The sequence below is a fragment of the Heliangelus exortis genome, chromosome 3 (genome assembly GCF_036169615.1).
Source record: "Heliangelus exortis chromosome 3, bHelExo1.hap1, whole genome shotgun sequence".
NCBI classification, from domain to species: domain Eukaryota; kingdom Metazoa; phylum Chordata; class Aves; order Apodiformes; family Trochilidae; genus Heliangelus; species Heliangelus exortis.
In genome coordinates this window covers 38,772,492-38,789,290 of record NC_092424.1, presented here as the reverse complement: position 1 = coordinate 38,789,290, position 16,799 = coordinate 38,772,492, and the positions used below count along the sequence as shown (strand labels likewise).

Here is a 16,799-nt window from a genome sequence, read left to right as displayed (position 1 = left end):
TAAAAAAAAAATTTTAATTCCAGAATAGTTAGTGGAAAATGGTGGATTTTACCTGCGGAGTTCACTGTATTACTATAATTCACTATATAAACTATATTGGGAAATGTAAAAAATCCAGAATTTATGCATAACTTCTTATTACTGAGGTTTTGCAACAATTTTTATTTTAGGTTGGCCATTACCTTAAAAAACAATTCTATCTACCTTGGGGGAAGGGTGGACTTAGGAAAATATAGTTTTCTGTTGACTCCTTGGATGATCACATCTCCAAGTGCTGGAGGCAAGATGATTTTTGCCTTGTGTTACAGCAGAGCTTTGCCTACCAGCAGCTCTGCCTTTGCCCTGACCCAGCTAATTATAGTGTTGTCTTTTTTATTTTTTTTTCCTTCCCTTCTTTCCACTACTAGGTGGAAAAACCCCTCTATTTCAGAGGGATGTGTAATCATCACTAGGGAGTGATTTCCCTACCTTTTGTCTCCTTTCTGGCAAAAGTGAACCTGCTTAGGAGGTCCAAACTTGGTGACTTGGTAGGACTTAAAGCCCAAAGGCTCTTTAGGTCAGGAATTACAGCTTCAGAGGCTGCAACTTTTTTTCAGACTAGCCCCCAGTACCAGTGATTGGATTAAAATGGTTCTTTAAATTCAAAGTGAATCCCCTGAGAGACAGCACAAGGAGTCTTTTCAGGTGGGAGTATTTATTACGTACTCTTACCAAAGACACAGTGTAAGGTTTTGGTTCCCCACTTCCTTCTTAGTGTCTGTGTCTCAGGGGTTATTTGCCTTCTTTTCTTCCTTGATGCTGCTTTCAACATCAGACCCATAAAAGGATTTGAGCCAAGAAGTATAGCTTAGCAACATCTCTTCTGCCTTCCTCTTCTCTCCCATCCTCCAGTGCCAGCAGCAGAGCAGCTGGTGTTGACTGCAGCCTCCTTTTCTATCCTCTCCACCCTTCTTCTCAGGGAGGAGGATGTGGGAGGGGAAGCATACATGGTGTTGTCTTTTCTCCTTAAAAATGTCCCCATGAGTTCTTGCCAAATGTCGCCTCATAACTGCAAATTGGTGTCTCCAATCGTGACCTTCCACCTTTTGGTTTTAGCACCCATGGGCACCAGAAGTCAGGGAAGCTGTGCTGTTGTATTTAAACCACTTTTTCTTATTTGTGCCAGTGCTGATCACCCAGCAAAGCAGGGTTTTGTTCTTATTTCTTGTCGACCTCTTTTAGAGATCCAAGGATGTTCTGCTCTGCCTGGGGGTGAGAGTGAGATGGATGGCTCCTTGGTGTCTTTGCTGCAGACACGCTGCCTCAGGAGTCTCCCCCGAGCGCTGCTGAAGTCACTTCATATTTCATAATCCCCTGCTGACAATTAAGTCAATTTGCTGGTGCAGGCGTGATGGAGCTAAGCTAGGACATGTTCCTTTTTCAGTCAGGATATGGAATGAAAAGCTTACTCTTCTGCTTTGATTGAACTGAAAATTGAACTGTCCCCAGATCAGATTTCTCAGTGGCATTGCCACCCTCGGTTGTCTCCTTAACTCGTTAATTTGTTTACCTTTTTTTTGTTTGAGGGGAGGGAGGGAGGGAGCATGCATTGGGTTTGGTGGCAAAGTTGATAGAGCATCACTTCTCAGCAAGAAAAGATGGAGCCGTGAGCTGTGGATCCTGGAGCTATAGCCTAAGATCTGCTTGTGGGACTGGTGAAGGTCATGTACTCAGGATGCTACAGCCTTTAGAAAAAGGGACAGGCAATTTGGATTGGTGCAAAATAAGTAGTCTCTCTCTTGCCCAACATGGTCTCTGATGAGATCAAGGGATTTAAATTTTTTTTTTTTAAATTCCCTAGCCAAATGTAACATTCGTCCTGCTAGAAGTATTGCTTTGGCTTTCTTTTTTTTTAATGTTATCTTAGGTAGTCTTGCTAAATATATAATTTGGTTAATATTTTCTTGCTCTGGCTTGAGTCTAATTCTTTCATCCTGGCACAAATGCAGTCGTGCAAATTTGGAGTTAGTTTAGTGAAATGGAGGACGATTTAATGGTAGATGAAATTTTGGGTGCTTTCTGGTTTATGAATTGGCTTACATTCTTTTGGCTTTGGAGCCTGATGTTTTTTAAGCACAGGGTCTTTTTAGTTGATGTTTATGCTCTTGTAGCATAGTATTTAATTCTCAATGCCTATACTGCAGCATGTATTCTGGGTGTGTATTTGCACTCATGTGTGGTTTTTCTTTAAACTTAGCTGCAGTTTTAAGCATTTTTTGCAGATCAGTTAGGTAAACAGTCTGCACCATCAGCAGTCTGCTTGACATTGTACAAATATTGAAGATAAATCCTATATAATTAGTGAGACAGAAGGGTTTTAAGTTATGATTCTGAATTCTGTTCCCTTGCATTATACCTCTTGTGAGTTGATGTAATGAATCTATAAGTTAGCTAAGAAAAAAAATGTACATATAAGCGGGGCTTAAAAGGAGTTGCTGAACAGCCCTAGGCTTTTAATTCAACTTTTGTAAGAATTGGTCCAGGTGTATCACACAGTGGGCTAATTCTTAGCAAGATAAAAGCAAACGTATTAATACAACTTAAGCAGTGCACATGTGAACGTACTGGTTTTGTTATGGAAGTTTTTCAATTAAATAATCTTTTAAATGCTCCTCTCTTTTTCTGTAGAGTGTCATAATTGAATTTTCTGCTATGTACAGTGCATATGCATGTGTGAAATAGCTGATGAGGGAAGGGAATTGAGAGAAAGATGTTGTCTGAAGGAGAGTTTCTGGATTTAAAGATTTTTTTTATACTGATGTAAGTGGTGGCATACTTCCTTTCTTTTGAAAACCATCCTGGGTGAGGCTGTGTTAATGGATGTAGGATTTCCATTCTCAAGTTGTGAGCTATTTCATCTTAAGATTTGGAAATCTGTTTCTGATACTTCCAAAGCTTTCCTTTCTGATGCTTCTTCTGCTTTCCTTGAAATGTTTTCTTTCAGAGTGCCCAGGTGACTTTTTTGGTATTAACATACTATTATTCTAAAGCTTAATACCTGCATCATATATAATTGCTCTTTTAAATAAGGCTGCTGTGTCACTGGATAGATTTGAGTGTTATTCTTGAACCTGGGAAAAGCTGCAGAGTTTGAATTCTAGTGTAGGAGTAATCACATTGACTTTGGAAGGATTGGTCACACGTAATTTAAGAACATACACAAGTCTTGAAAAATTGTGTTCGAGGGCTATTTCTCATTGAAGTTTTCCCCCCAGTATTTAATAAAAATGCACTAATTTTTGTTCTCTTTAAAAGCTGCTCCCTAATCACTGTAGTTCATTATTTCAACTTCAAAGCGTAGTCTGTACAGAGAGGCAATGAGGTGTATCCACATCTAGAAATTAAGCAATAATCATGTAGTTTGGTGTTTCAACAGGCTCTGTTCATTAGTAAGTACAATGATCCATTGTAAGTACTCGCTGTAGTCATGATGTTCTTAACAGTCTGAAACTTAAATTCTCTGGAATGATTTTTAAATGTATTATCCTGACTGAAGCAGTACTCCCAGGTGTACCAAAAGCAATTCCATGTGTCTACTGCTCTGCGGAGTCATTATGGGAAGGACAGCAGAAACTGTGTGCTTAATATGTGCACGTGTGTACGTTGCTTTGGATTTACCATTAATTCATGCTTGCACTAAGAGGAAGAACAACAACTAGGGGTATGGCATAATGACTGGAAAAGCTTCTTGAACTAAAACACATCAGAAGAAATGGAAGCAAGAGAAACAAAAAGGTACACGAAACACTGAGGAAAACTGGCAAAATGGAGAAATAAAAGTGCTGCAAATCAGTGGGAGGAGGAAGGCTCTCAAATATAGGTGGGCACATGCAGAAGAAATTGTTGATGATTTTATGGGTTTTAATTGTGGAAGTTCGTCTTGCAACTCTGTCGACTCAGCCCTCAATGATTAAGACAATGCCTACCAGTTGTGAGCTTGGTCAGTAAGACTGTGGGATGTGAATGAGTGCTTTGAATAGATGAGAAGATGAGTGAATGTTTGGATGTGCCACAGATGTGAGTGGGAAGAAGCTGAAGAGGATCACTGGAGCAGAGTGTTGTGGATTTGGGGCTGTAATACAGAAATTTGGGAGCTTCTCAGCTATAAAAACAATTAACACTTTTACTCTAAACGAGACAGAGGTGGTCTGTCTGTGTGCTTTACCTCCTCCCCTGGAAACTGCCAACCCCAGCTCATCCTGGTCAAGTGCATGAAAATGAGCAAGTCAGCCACTGGGTATAATTTATTTCATCTTACTGACTTTAGTGAAGGACTTTATGTAAATAGTTATTATTGATAGCCTGTGCAAGGTAATTACAAAATGCTTTCACTGTGGGGAAGGAGAGTAGTAGTTATTTTGTGGTTTTAGTTATTTTTGGTTTGCCAATAGACTTCACTACAGAAACTGTTCTGCCATCTATGAAACTGAACCACCTATATAAATAGCTGATTTTCAGTTGCATTTCACAGTGCAGATTGTACTTGTATCCGAGAAACTGTGCAAGAAGATGCAGTGATGCACTTAGGTCTCCTGAATCTGATGTTTTTTGGAGGGGAGTGTCTTGGTGCAGCTGGAGCTGGTGTGCTGCTCAGGCTGCTGTGGCTTCTCAGGCAGGGACAACACTGTTATCTGCTGCCTCTTCGTTCTCAGCCAGTAAGACAAAGCACAGAGCCATAGCTCCTGAATGATTAACTATCAGTGTTTAAATCTGATCCAAAGAAATGGCAAGCTGTGTAATAACCACGGTTGCCTTCATGCTATTGAGAGCAAAAGGTCAGTGATCCCAGACCAATGCTGGTCTATCCTTTGCTTCCTAACAAGCGTTAAATGTTTTATAAATGGAGGCAGAGTTCAAATTACTGCTCTTAATTTTTTTTTTCTTTTTCTTTCTTTAAGATGAGTGCAGCACTGAATTAATTCAGTTTTTATTGTGGAAGGCTTCAGGTCGCTAGAGTGTGCTGCAAGCCCAGCCCTGTGCAGCACGGGCTGGCTGCAAGCTCTCCCCAGTGCTTTTCCCTGCCGCTGGGCAACTGGGAATTTTTCATCGTGTTGCTTTGCTGTCGCCTGGGCAACTTGAGCGAATTCCCCTGCTATTTTCTTTGTGTTACACCCTACTGCCCTGCCGATGAATGACCTGGTGGCTTGTTAGCCTGGTACCTGGGAGCCCCAGGAGAGCATCGTGTCGTTAAGCATTGTAACATCCGTAGGGATGCCTTTGTTTTGCCAAGTAAGGAGCCTAAACCCAAGGAGGTTGCCACACTGATGGCTTATAAAGAGCTGGTATCAACAGTGTTTAATTAAACCCTTTATAAGCGTTGTACAGGGATGTTTATGGAGTTGGGCTTCAGAGCTGTGTTCTGGTGAATGTGGGGAGGAAAGCACAGACGCTGCGGAGGGCTGTGCATGGAAGGAAGCATTCTGTGCTTACAGTGCTTGGAGATCTATTGATTTTCTTTATCAAAAAGTCTTAGTTCTGCCTTTTTAGAATAAATGTGGTCTGTTTTCCATGCTCCTGCAAGTTATTCTTTGGCAGAGATGCACAAATTGAAAGTAGTTGGGTTTTGGGTTTGTGTTGTTTTTGGGTTTTTTTTTTGACATTCAGTGCTTTTCTGCTTGGTCAGGAAAACTTTGCACAGTTGAATTCTTTTCATATTTTTGGTGAAGGCTGAGGCAGTCTGGATGTCTAGCTTGAGGACAAATCCAAAACTGTAAAAATGTAATTAAAAGATTTTTTATTACTTCTGCTGTCCTGTCTTATTTTAATTAAGTTCATCCTCTGAGGAAAATTGCACTCTGTAATACAGTGGGAAATCCGTAATGTCTTCTCTTTTTCTTGGATGAAGATCATGGTTGACAATTCTCCTCTGCGGGCATACCATGAATTTCTGCTGTGAGAGTAAAAGCTCAGCTGTGCAGGGAGCACTTTTTGTAGGTCCAGGGCTAAAGTCACGAGGTTTCATACAGAAACAGAGGACAAGTGCCTGCCATCCGAGTGTTAATTAGCCTGGCTTCTGTGTAAGTAAATGTGTATTTTTCAAGTCATAACTTTCTAGAACCAAAAGCATGCCAAGAAAAAACACTGCTATGTATACATATTCCAAAGAATTCCATTTTCCAAAGAATGAAACAAATTATCAACTTCTATTTGTTGATTAATACTCTACTGGAAGGCAAACTAGTGTATGGGCAGCATCAGTCTGAGCACCCCTATACACAGAGTAGGATTACCAGCAATTCTGAGCGTCAGGCTATTGTCAGGTCAATATGAAACCCATGTTTCATTTGCAGCTGTGTGTTCTGTTGCCTGCTCCACTGTTAATCTCCTAACTCATTCTGTGAAGCAAGCAAGCCATCTTGGGCAATTTAAGAGAAAGCTGTGGGAAATGCAAGTATGGAGTTAGGGAAAAATACTCTGCTGAAGGGTGCCCTTTCCTGCCCCCTCTGATAATTTCTATTTCATGCAAAAATAGGTTGTCGAGCTATTTTCTGACTCAGTTGAGCATGTGGATGAAGTGGCCAAATCAGACTGGCAGAATCTTTAAGTGGGGTTAGTGTTTTATGGCAATGTGATAACATTGTTTAATCTGGAAGTAGTTACATCTGCTAATATGTCTGGAATTTGTGCCAGATGGTCATTTTCTTGTCTAGAATGATTCAAGCTAAACCTGGGAAAAAAAACCAAAACAAAGCACCCCTACAAACAGGTCTAGCAGCTTCACTGCTCATACAACACATGGAGGTGTTTTGTCCAGTGCCTTTTACTTAAATGTGGTGAACGCAAGTTTGGCACACCAACTTTCAAAGAATAAAAGTTCTCTTTCCGGGCCATTGAGGGATGAATCCTTCATCTTAATTTTTGTTCTTTAATGTGAGAAATGATTTTTTTAAATTTTTTTTTTTTTTATTATTGTTGAGCTATATGTTAGGATTGTAAATTTCATTGGAAAGCTAGCAAATGGAACATGCCTGTGAAGAGATTAAAGTAATTATACTGCAGCGCTCCACTAGCAACAGAGAGCAGTCTGGGATAAAATTACTCGGAGAGATGCCAAACCCAAGTTTGGTTCCATTTTAAGCTCAAACTAATTAAAGTTGTCAGGTCTTACAGTGGTCAAAGGTTGCTATATCTGCTACTTGAAATAAATGAACCTTTTTCTCAATCAGCAGCACTAACAGCCGCACGTTTGCAGCTGTCTTTATAATAAAAAGTGCTTCGAGAATCTTCTACTTCTTGTCTGTGTGTTTACCTTTGTGCATGTCTATTTTAGAATGTCAAGTGGTATATTCTGGCCACAATAGGGAGTTACCTGTCTCTTCAGCTCTACTCATTAGTCTTTTTGTCTGTGCCTGCCTGTGTGTTTATTTCATTTGTGAGGAGGAATTCTTATAAAGAAGCATCATCAGGAGGCTGCTTTGAGACTTCCTTTTTCAGAAAAGCTGCTTTTGGTTTTTCTCTGTTTAAATAGCTGTATGAGAGTCAGGAGGACAAATACTGATTCCTAAGAAGTCCGATAGAATATTAAATTTCATAAATTATTCTTAATTTTTCAGATGCAACTGACCTCAAATTGTTGAATGACCCATCTGGAACATAGTGATGATTTTGGTAGTTCTAAGTGGTGTAACCATACTGCAATCATCGGTATATTCCTAAAAATTGGAAACACTTAAAAGAATGGAGCTGAGATTAGTGTTGTTTTGGGGGGTTTGGGTTTTTTTTTTGTCTGATTATTTTTGCTGTAACTTGCATTGATGTGGAGCTAGGTGTCAACATTAAAACTGAATTTTGCAGTCTTGCACATCGTAGTTTGTAGGTGTAAAGTTTGAAAATGTTTTCCAGTGTCCATCTTGCTGCATCTACAGACCCACCTCTAGTTTCCTGTGACACACAAGAGCACAAACCTTGGGAAGCCTCTCCACTGACACACGTGTGCACACACACAGATGTGGTGAAAAAACATAGTCAAGCAGGGCATTCTTTTGTGCTTTTTTTAGGGATGAGATGCTCGGTATCAGATGAGGGAATGGTGCTCGGTAAATATTTGGGTGAAATTTGGTTTTGCCTGAAGAATGATCTAGAAATAAATTTGTTTGTATTACTTAGTTCAACTGTTTTCTCTCAAAAAAAAAAAAATTTAAGGAGTCCTTTGAAGTTTTCCTGTTAAGTTTAGCTGGATTTATTTTTACATGGGGGAGGAGAGATCTGAGGAGATATGAAATAAAGAGGCTGTTATCAACTGGAGCTACTTGGTCTTCAGTTGGACGTATTGTTGGGTGTATTTCACTTTTTCATACTACTTCTAATAAATCAGCTTCTATCTCTAAAGTTTCACCTAGCTCTACTGTAGACTTACCATGAAATCTAGATGTCAGGCTTGACTAGCTAAATTCCAACTGGGATAATTAATAATTTGCCCTTGAAAATTCAAAAATTCGTTTGGGATTTTTTTGTTTGGGTTTTTTTCTCCTTAGTGGTACTTCTAGGTATACTCTGTATGTGTGTGTGTGTGTGTGTGTGTGTGTGTATATATATATATATATATATATATATTTTGCTCTGTGATATCCACTGTGCATGAGTGTAATGAGTGTAGAGAAGTTGACCTTCTGTGCTTTGGGCTGTCTCAACCCTGATATTTCATGAAAGTTAGTGGGTTAAGTTGACTGTGTGTTTTATTCTTAGGAAGTAAAAAAAAAAAGAAGTGCAAAGAGGTGCTTTTTATGGCTATTAACTAAGTTGCCAAGATGTGTTTCATATATGAAAAATGTACAGGTATGAGATCAAACAGGTTGTGTAAGACTTGCTTTGATTTTGTAGCGTCTGTGTATAATTTTAGCAATAATGTTCAAGCACAATTATGAAATACTCTTTCCTTTCCTGTGAATTTTTGTTGCTGTAGACCGTACCTTTGTAGTGAGCTTATATATCTGTAACTGTTCACAACAAGCTTTCAGCACCAATTACAGGGCAGAATTATTTAACCAGACTGAAATGGCAATCTGAAGCAACGCTAACGAACCCCAGGGGATGGGGATAACTCTTAGTTATAGCAGGTGTTTGCTAGGCCATGGTTTAGCAATTTGTTGCCTGAAACTTCAAGGGAGGAAACCCATCTGAGCAGAGTGTCTGTCTATGAAACTTCTATGGAGATGATTCCAGAGTGGTCACTGTGTAATGCAAAACCTCTTTAATGAAAGGTGGGCAGTCTATTTGCACTGGATGTGTTGAGAGAAGCGGGTAAGTATAAATGCTGTACTTAATTTTTTGGGAAGAGAATCTTGAAAGTATTGTATTAACAATAAATAAAGATGTATTAGAAGCATGTTAGTCTGGATGTTGTCTGTATTACCCTGCTGAGAGAGTTACCCAGTGCTCAGCCATGACAGCTTTTCTATGTCTCCCCTTGCCTTTGTAGGAGAAAGTCATTATTTGACCAATGTGTGCAGCCTTGTCTTTATGGGTGTGGAGAGCTGGGGCTCTAGCATCAAGCATTAGCCTCCAAGTGCCCAATTTTTAAAATGCAAAGTGTATTTTAAATTGTTTGCTGCTATTGCTGTAAAATTCCTGGACCAACTTTTCCCCAAACTGCTTTGCTCTGGGCATCTCATCCCCTGCAGGAGGGAGAGCTAGCTGCCCTTAGCCTTTCAGAAGGATAGAGGTAGCTTCAGTGTTAAACTTCTCAACCTCTAAATCTTATTGTAAAAGTGATTAGACAGATTCATAGTCGATGGGTCATAAATGGATAGTAAAAGGACTGGACATAAATGTATGCTCTAACATCCTTAATGGAGCAGTTACAGATGCAGGGGGAGTGCAAGGGGAAGGAACTGCAGGCAGTTGTCAGGCTGCCACATTCTCCCTGAACATTGTCCCCTGTTGCTCCCAGCTGGGGGAAAAATCCAGAGCTAGACAGACCATTAGTCTTACCTGCTAAGACACTTCTTCCTCTAAGTAGTACTTTGGAGTAGGTATCTCTTGCTTTTAAAAACTAAACTGCTCAGGCTTCTCAGGACAGGTCTGTTTTCCCTCTTTGCCCCTGTCATCAGGAATAAGTTTGAATTTGCATAAAATATGGAAGTAAAGCTGCATTTATTTCTGATAGCACTGAAATAGGAATAAATGTCATAAGCTAAGTCCACCTTCTCTAAATATTTTCTCCTTTTATGTTCAAGTTGGCTTGTACTGACTGACAGTTCAATTATTTCAGCAACATGTAGCTATTTGGGATGTCATGGAGTGATATGTATATTTATATATTTGCACTCCAGTAGTTAAAGCCAGCCAAGGCAGTGACATGAAGCTGTGTGCTCTGTTCCTAGAAACAGGAATACCTAAGCAGCTGTAATTGAGTGAGCTGAACGTGGTGCCTGTTGGGGATTTGCTCTTGGGTGTATTAGTAAGCAATAACCATTAGAGTAGATGTGCATCCACATGCACGCACATGCTTTTTGTTTTTTTTTTTTTTTAATGCAGTTTTTTAGCCAAGTACAGGGTAGGCAGGAAAGAGTATTACATTGTTTCTGTGTACCTAGTATAGTTCAGACTTTTCTTGCAAAGTTCACAGTGGATTGCCAATTTTTTTTTTTTTTTTTTTTTTCCAAATTCACTTCCAAGCCTACCTCATGACAAACTGCACTTGCCAGTCTGAGTTGCTAGATATCTCAAAACCTTACGTTAATCACTAAAGCCCACAACCCCCTGAACAAGCAAACAAATCAAAGAAGTCATGGATTAGCTTGTTATGCTGTCCTGGATGACTTGTTTTTCAGTATGCTTGTGGGAATTGGTTTCTACTGCCTACCAGTTATTTAATCCTGTTTTAAACAAGGAAATTTGGAGAAAGCTACTAAATCTCCTTTTCTAAAACAGAAGGTCTTTAGTGTTTATCATGGAACAGTTAAAATGCGTTTGAATATCTGTTTATGAAGGCACTAAAGCTTGTAATAGTTTTCTTGTTTGCTTTGGGGTTCATTTAGGATTTTTGAGAGCTACCAGTGCCAGGTAGGAAATAGGACTTTTGAAGCAGAAATTGCATGCTGGGGTTTTGTAATTTTTTTTATTGCTTTGTTGGAATTTTAGGATTAAACTGTGATTATAAGGGAGACAGGCCTTCAAGCAGTGCCAAAACAGTAACTGTATTGTTTAAATTACATCTTGTTTCATCAGTAAAATTCTTTAGTTTTCATTACTCGTATGTCAAAAGATAATCTTTGAGTGATATTACATGTACATACATTGTTTTTGTCACAAACTACTTCAGTGTAAGTATTGAGTATTTCACACTGAGAAAACAGAGGGTTTTGGTTACTACTGGTAAATATTAAATAATCTCTTCATGTTTCATACAAGCGCTTGGACAAATAAGTTTATACTGCTTTGTGACAAAAATACTCCAAAGCTTCCAGGTTGGAGCTGCTGAGAGGGTTCATACTTGTACATGGGAACAGATCGTTTGCCACTGCCAGCTCTGCTATATTTCAGTTATTACCCGTTGACTGATCAATACTGCACAAATAGAAAAATCCCAGACTGATACAGAAGCAAATCTCACACTTTTCCTTGTCAGCCTTAACTGAGGTGGCTGCTGCCTGTCTTGAACAGAAATACTTTTGCTTTTATCTGTGGTCTGCAATGGAAGGACAAAAGGGGAGGCTTTTTAAAGCCATAATGAGACTTGGGAGCTGAAATCCCATTGACTTTTAATGAAGGTTAGAGGCAGAGGCTTTCGTTGTGCATCAGAAACTTTCCTCCTTTTTCTCAATTGTCCAAGTTGCTGATGGTGGACAAGATGTGCCTGTGCTACCTTCTGGAATCCTTTAGGAACAAAAATTGTCTTGAGTTATTTTGTTTGCTATGTTGCCTGAGCTGAAAACACAGATCCTGTTTACTTGTTTCTTTGAAGACCAGTCTGTAATCACACACACATCTCCATCCCTCTCCTCTGTGAGCTGCTGAGCTGTGTCTCTTTATAGTAAAACCACTTGAAAGATAAAAGCATGGAGAACTTACTGCTCAGTTACTTTGTGCTGGAGTGCTGGGTGCCAGGAAAAAAAAAGAGTTAAGATTTTTCTGAAGGTATCTTGTTGTTTTGATGTATGGGAGAAATTCTACCTGGTGACCTGCAAAAGATGTTACCATGACCTCTTTCCAGCCTTCCATCCTTCTATCCACCTCCATATGGCTATGCTTGCAGGAAAGGTAGTTCAATTAAAGTTTCAAATACTTCTTTTTCATTCCTGGAATGACTGAAAGAGTCAAATCCCTTTTTTCTTTGATAATATGTGAAGATGCTGTCACAATTCATACGTTTTACCATACTGCCAGTCAAAACCTTGGGAAAAATGGTGCTAGCATATAGAAGCAATTTAAAAAATGTTTTAAAAAACATGTGGATATTCCTTCAGCACAGGAAAAGCATACCTGGAGAGGAGATTTCTGCCATGACAAAGACTGGTATAGCACTCACACTTGCAGAATTCACTGTAAAGTGTCCAGGCAACTTTCTGACTGTCTGGTGCTCATGGAGTAGGGTCACAGCCTCTCTGTGTGACGAGATGGGGTGGCGTGGGAGTTATTGTTTTGGGGAATATATTGGAAATGCAGAAGCTGATTTCTTTGAGACTTTCAATATTCCTGCATACAGCATGGAAATAAACCTAGTTTTAAATATTGGTGTTTCTGCTTTCTGAATTGTCAGGCAGTTCGTCTCTCTCTCTGCCTCTGTGAATGCATTGTGTAATGTGTGCTATAATCACTGAGAATTCAGGACTGAAATGGATTCTTAGTTACTTTTGATGATATTCTTGATCCCTCATTTTCTCTTTGAAGATCTTTGTATTCTGTGGAGTTGTTATAAGTGCAGCATTTGGTTTTAAAACAAGAAAGTACATGAGTTATAGGGAGTCTGCTCTCTTCTACATTATTTTAGGAGTTGAGAAGATGCATCTGTGTGTAAGCCTTTTTTCTTTTGAAAAAGGCCTTTGGATGCATTATGGATGAAGCTAGAGACAAAGTGCTTTTAAAAAAGTTTATTTTGCATAGTTACGCTATATATGAATGCACAATCTATACTTCTTACAATGACTAGACTGTTGTCCACCTTTTTGCTTGTGGCTTTTCTCCACAATTCAATAATCATCTTTATTATGCGTATATGAAAGGATGAATGATTGCTTTTTAAAACTCTGACAATATAGCATTAGAAAGTATTGGAAGCCGTGTGGGCTCACCATTTATCTTGAGTGGGGTTTCACAAATACCTGCACCTTGCCTGAGCCAAGTTTTGTTGAAGCTGCTCTTCCACATGGACTGCCTGTAAAAAAAAGGGTGTTCTTGCAAGTACATCTGCTTACCCCCGGGTGTGTGTTGCATGTGGATTTTACTTTACCATATCATATCAGAAAACTTGATATTGCCAGAACCTAGCACGCTTTCTATAACATTATGGAGTTGTCTACATTGATGGTTGTTCTTCCTAAAGTTTAGAATACTTTTTTTGTAACATGAATAGTTACTACTGGAAAACTAAGCTAAGGTATCTGATTTTGGCTATTGATATTACACTCATCAACTGTTCTGTCTGCCTCTTTGTAGTTATGTAACTTTATTTTTTGGTTTAAACTTTCCATTATGTAAACTTTTGTAATTTTTCAGAACAGATTATGAAAGCGCAGGTCAGAAGAAACTAGTCTTGGGTACTTCTGGGAAAAAAACTGAACATAAGGGCAGAAGTCTGGTAATATCTTTATCACTGATTGGAAGAAGGAGAAAAAAAAAAAAAAAGGATTGGAAGAGAGGAGCCAGAAAACTATTTCAGTCACCTGAGCATTATTCTATGTTTTCTTTGCTATAACCAGTGGTGTCCTTATACTGAAAATGGACAGTAGCCTTTTGTGTCTTATTTGTGTCTTATGTAACATTTGCCCAAAACCTAAGCTGTTTTTTGAGTGTTTTGATAACTGAAACTGTGACAGAAGGTTATTAAAAAGTAGAGATCTTGAAAGTCTCCAGAATAATTAAAATGCATAAACCACAAGTAAGTAGCAGATGGCAAGCAAGTGGTTGAATTAAACCAATAACTCTTTAAATACATAACCTTAACAGCTAATATACTGACATGGCAGACTGTACTACAATTGCTACCAGTATTGTTTTCATGACAGGAACAGCTAAAATACAGTTGTAGAGACTATGTTAAAGAAATAAAAATCATAAGCTTGGTGAATTTTAGATTTGATCTCATCTCTCCCCATTAACATATATTTTGTTCTTCAGACTGGTGTTTTGCAAACTGTTACATGGGCTGATGAACGGAGCATGGTTGGCACCTCTCATTTGGTGGTATTAAAAAAACTAAAATGAAAGTAGGATTTCCATATTAATTTCTGTAAATAATTGTCCAGGCTCAAATAATGTTTGCTTTTATTTAGGATGCTTTGGGGTGATTGTTGCTGAAAAGGGGGTTCTTGCATGTTTTGAACTATGGATTTTAACAGTAGTCCTGCTGTAAGGTGCTCTGTAAGTCACCTGTTAGGTGCTCTAGGTGATCTTGCTTGAGTGGGAGACTTGGACTTGATGATCTGTAGAAGTCCCTTCCAACTCTGACAGTTATGTGATTCTGCAACTTGCTTTCTGTTATTTGGTGAAATCTACATCTAGAAGATGGGCAGAGTGAGCCCTGAGAAGGCTTTAAACTGAGGCATTATTTGCTGCCTCCATGCCCACTTAGCTACAGTACCCATGTTCTTACATGTTTGCACGCTGAACTTTCTCACTTGTGACATGAGAAGGCAATGAAATACATGCAGTTTCAGCTGCTAGAGTGTTACCTTAGGGTTTTTTTGGGTTTTTTTGGGGGGGGTGTGTGTGTTTATTTTTTGGACTTGACACAGGAGCATTTTCAGCTCAAAGATGATGATCATATTTCTGGTCTTGCTCCCTCCAATGACAGGCCTCCTTTCAGCAGTGCTTTCTGGTGGATTAATCGATTGCTATGGCAGCACGTGTGCTTTAATAACTCTTCCCTGCCTCCCCAGACATGAACATGCAAACATATCTGCACTGTACATGTTCTTATGAGTAGGAGAAATAGATTTTTTTTGTTGTTGTTGTTGCTAATTCTTCAGTTTAAACTGTAGAATAAACAGTTTAATGGTATTAGAGCCATTAACAGTATATATTGTCGTGGTAACAAGGACACCTGAGCTAATGCAAGTCTAACCTGTATTTTTTTTTTTTTTTAAAACAGAAATGTTTAATGGAGCATTATCTACTTATTTCTTACCTCCATAGTTTATTGAGAAATAAGCTCTGGGAAAATGTGTTTGTACAGCCTACCCACCTCCCCGCAGGTTCCTCTTCTTTTTCTAGCCTTGTAGGCTTCTTTGGGTATCCTCATCATGCTGTGTTGTGTTCTTGATCAGTCCTGTACCAATCTTCAGGACAGATGCTGCATTCATTTCTGTATGTAAATTTCACCATGGGGAGTAAGGGAAGGGAAGAGTAAAGGAAAGTTTGTATCCATTCATGTGTGAATTCAGGTGCAAGAGCATTAACTTTGTCATCCCTTGCCTCCTTTCTATTGCTTCATTTCAAAAAAAAAAAAAAAAAAAATCTCAAAGGTGGTACAGTAGCTTTTCCTGAAGGCTTTATTAATTTTCTTTGTTTGGTGATGATACCTTGAGCTCAGTGGAATTCCTTGGAATGATTCCTTGATGGTGTTGCATGTCATAATTAATGGAATTTTTCTGGAAGCGAGACAGGTAGCCAGGGTTTTGGAAGCACAAATCCTTTGTAAGGGAGAAGTTAATGAGACAAAGACAAGGAGACGTAGTAGTGGAAGCATCTGCTGTAGTTGGTAGCAGTTTTTTCTTTGTGCTAGAGCTGCTCTCTGCTTCTCATCCAGTCCAGGCTGTACCAAAAGGAAGGAAGAGCATGGTTTAAACCTCAGTCTCCATCATTTTCCCTCTTCTTAGGGAAAATAGGGAGCTCAGTCTTGTCAATTCTTATAGAGGGAGAGAGCCCCAAATGTGTTTCCCATCCAAGCAATGCAGTTTCATGGAATTATAATTTTGAAGACATTTTTTTCTCAAAGTTAATATTACTTAAAAAAGAATCTAATATTTCCCAGTTAGACTGGGGATTTTGAAGACACATATTTGTGCTTCCTAATAGTCAAATCTTTCAGATCAAATCACTTTTCAGGTCAAATCACTTTCAGACTTGTTGGTGCTTTTGCATCAAATAAGCAAAAGAAATGTCTGAATAATTTAAAATCGTCTTTAAAGCAACACATGCTATGACAATGTAGTTTCAGAATTTCTGTAGCAAGGCAAGGTCATGCTCTTAGAACTGTAGTGCAGAAGTTTAGTGGAATATCAAGATGCTGCCTACAGCAGATGTTAACAACTCTAGTACTAGGTAGTACTACATAACTTTTGTTATGACACTATTAACAATTACATAAATATCTCCTATTTTCTCTAGTGGAAACTCTTGTTTTTACTACCTCACAATAGTAATGCTCAACTAGTCATTAGAATATCATTGTCAGATATTTTGAATAAATTGTTTTCCTTGAGAAGGAAAATATTATCAACAAATTCATGTTATGCCAGACATACGAGTAATAAATTTGAGTATGAAGAAATAATTTCCCTTGAATTGCTAATGAAGTTGACAGGCAAGAAAAAAATGTAGTACATTTTTATTTATTAAACTCATTATTTAATTCAAGAATTATTTAAAGCTTCTGATAC

General features: G+C 38.7%; 1 protein-coding gene across 10 annotated transcripts in view; it reads left to right on the top strand.

The window, feature by feature from the left end:
- MACROD2 (mono-ADP ribosylhydrolase 2) overlaps positions 1–16,799 on the top strand; it is an 870,286-nt gene that overhangs the window by 31,529 nt on the left and 821,958 nt on the right. The window lies entirely within an intron of this gene.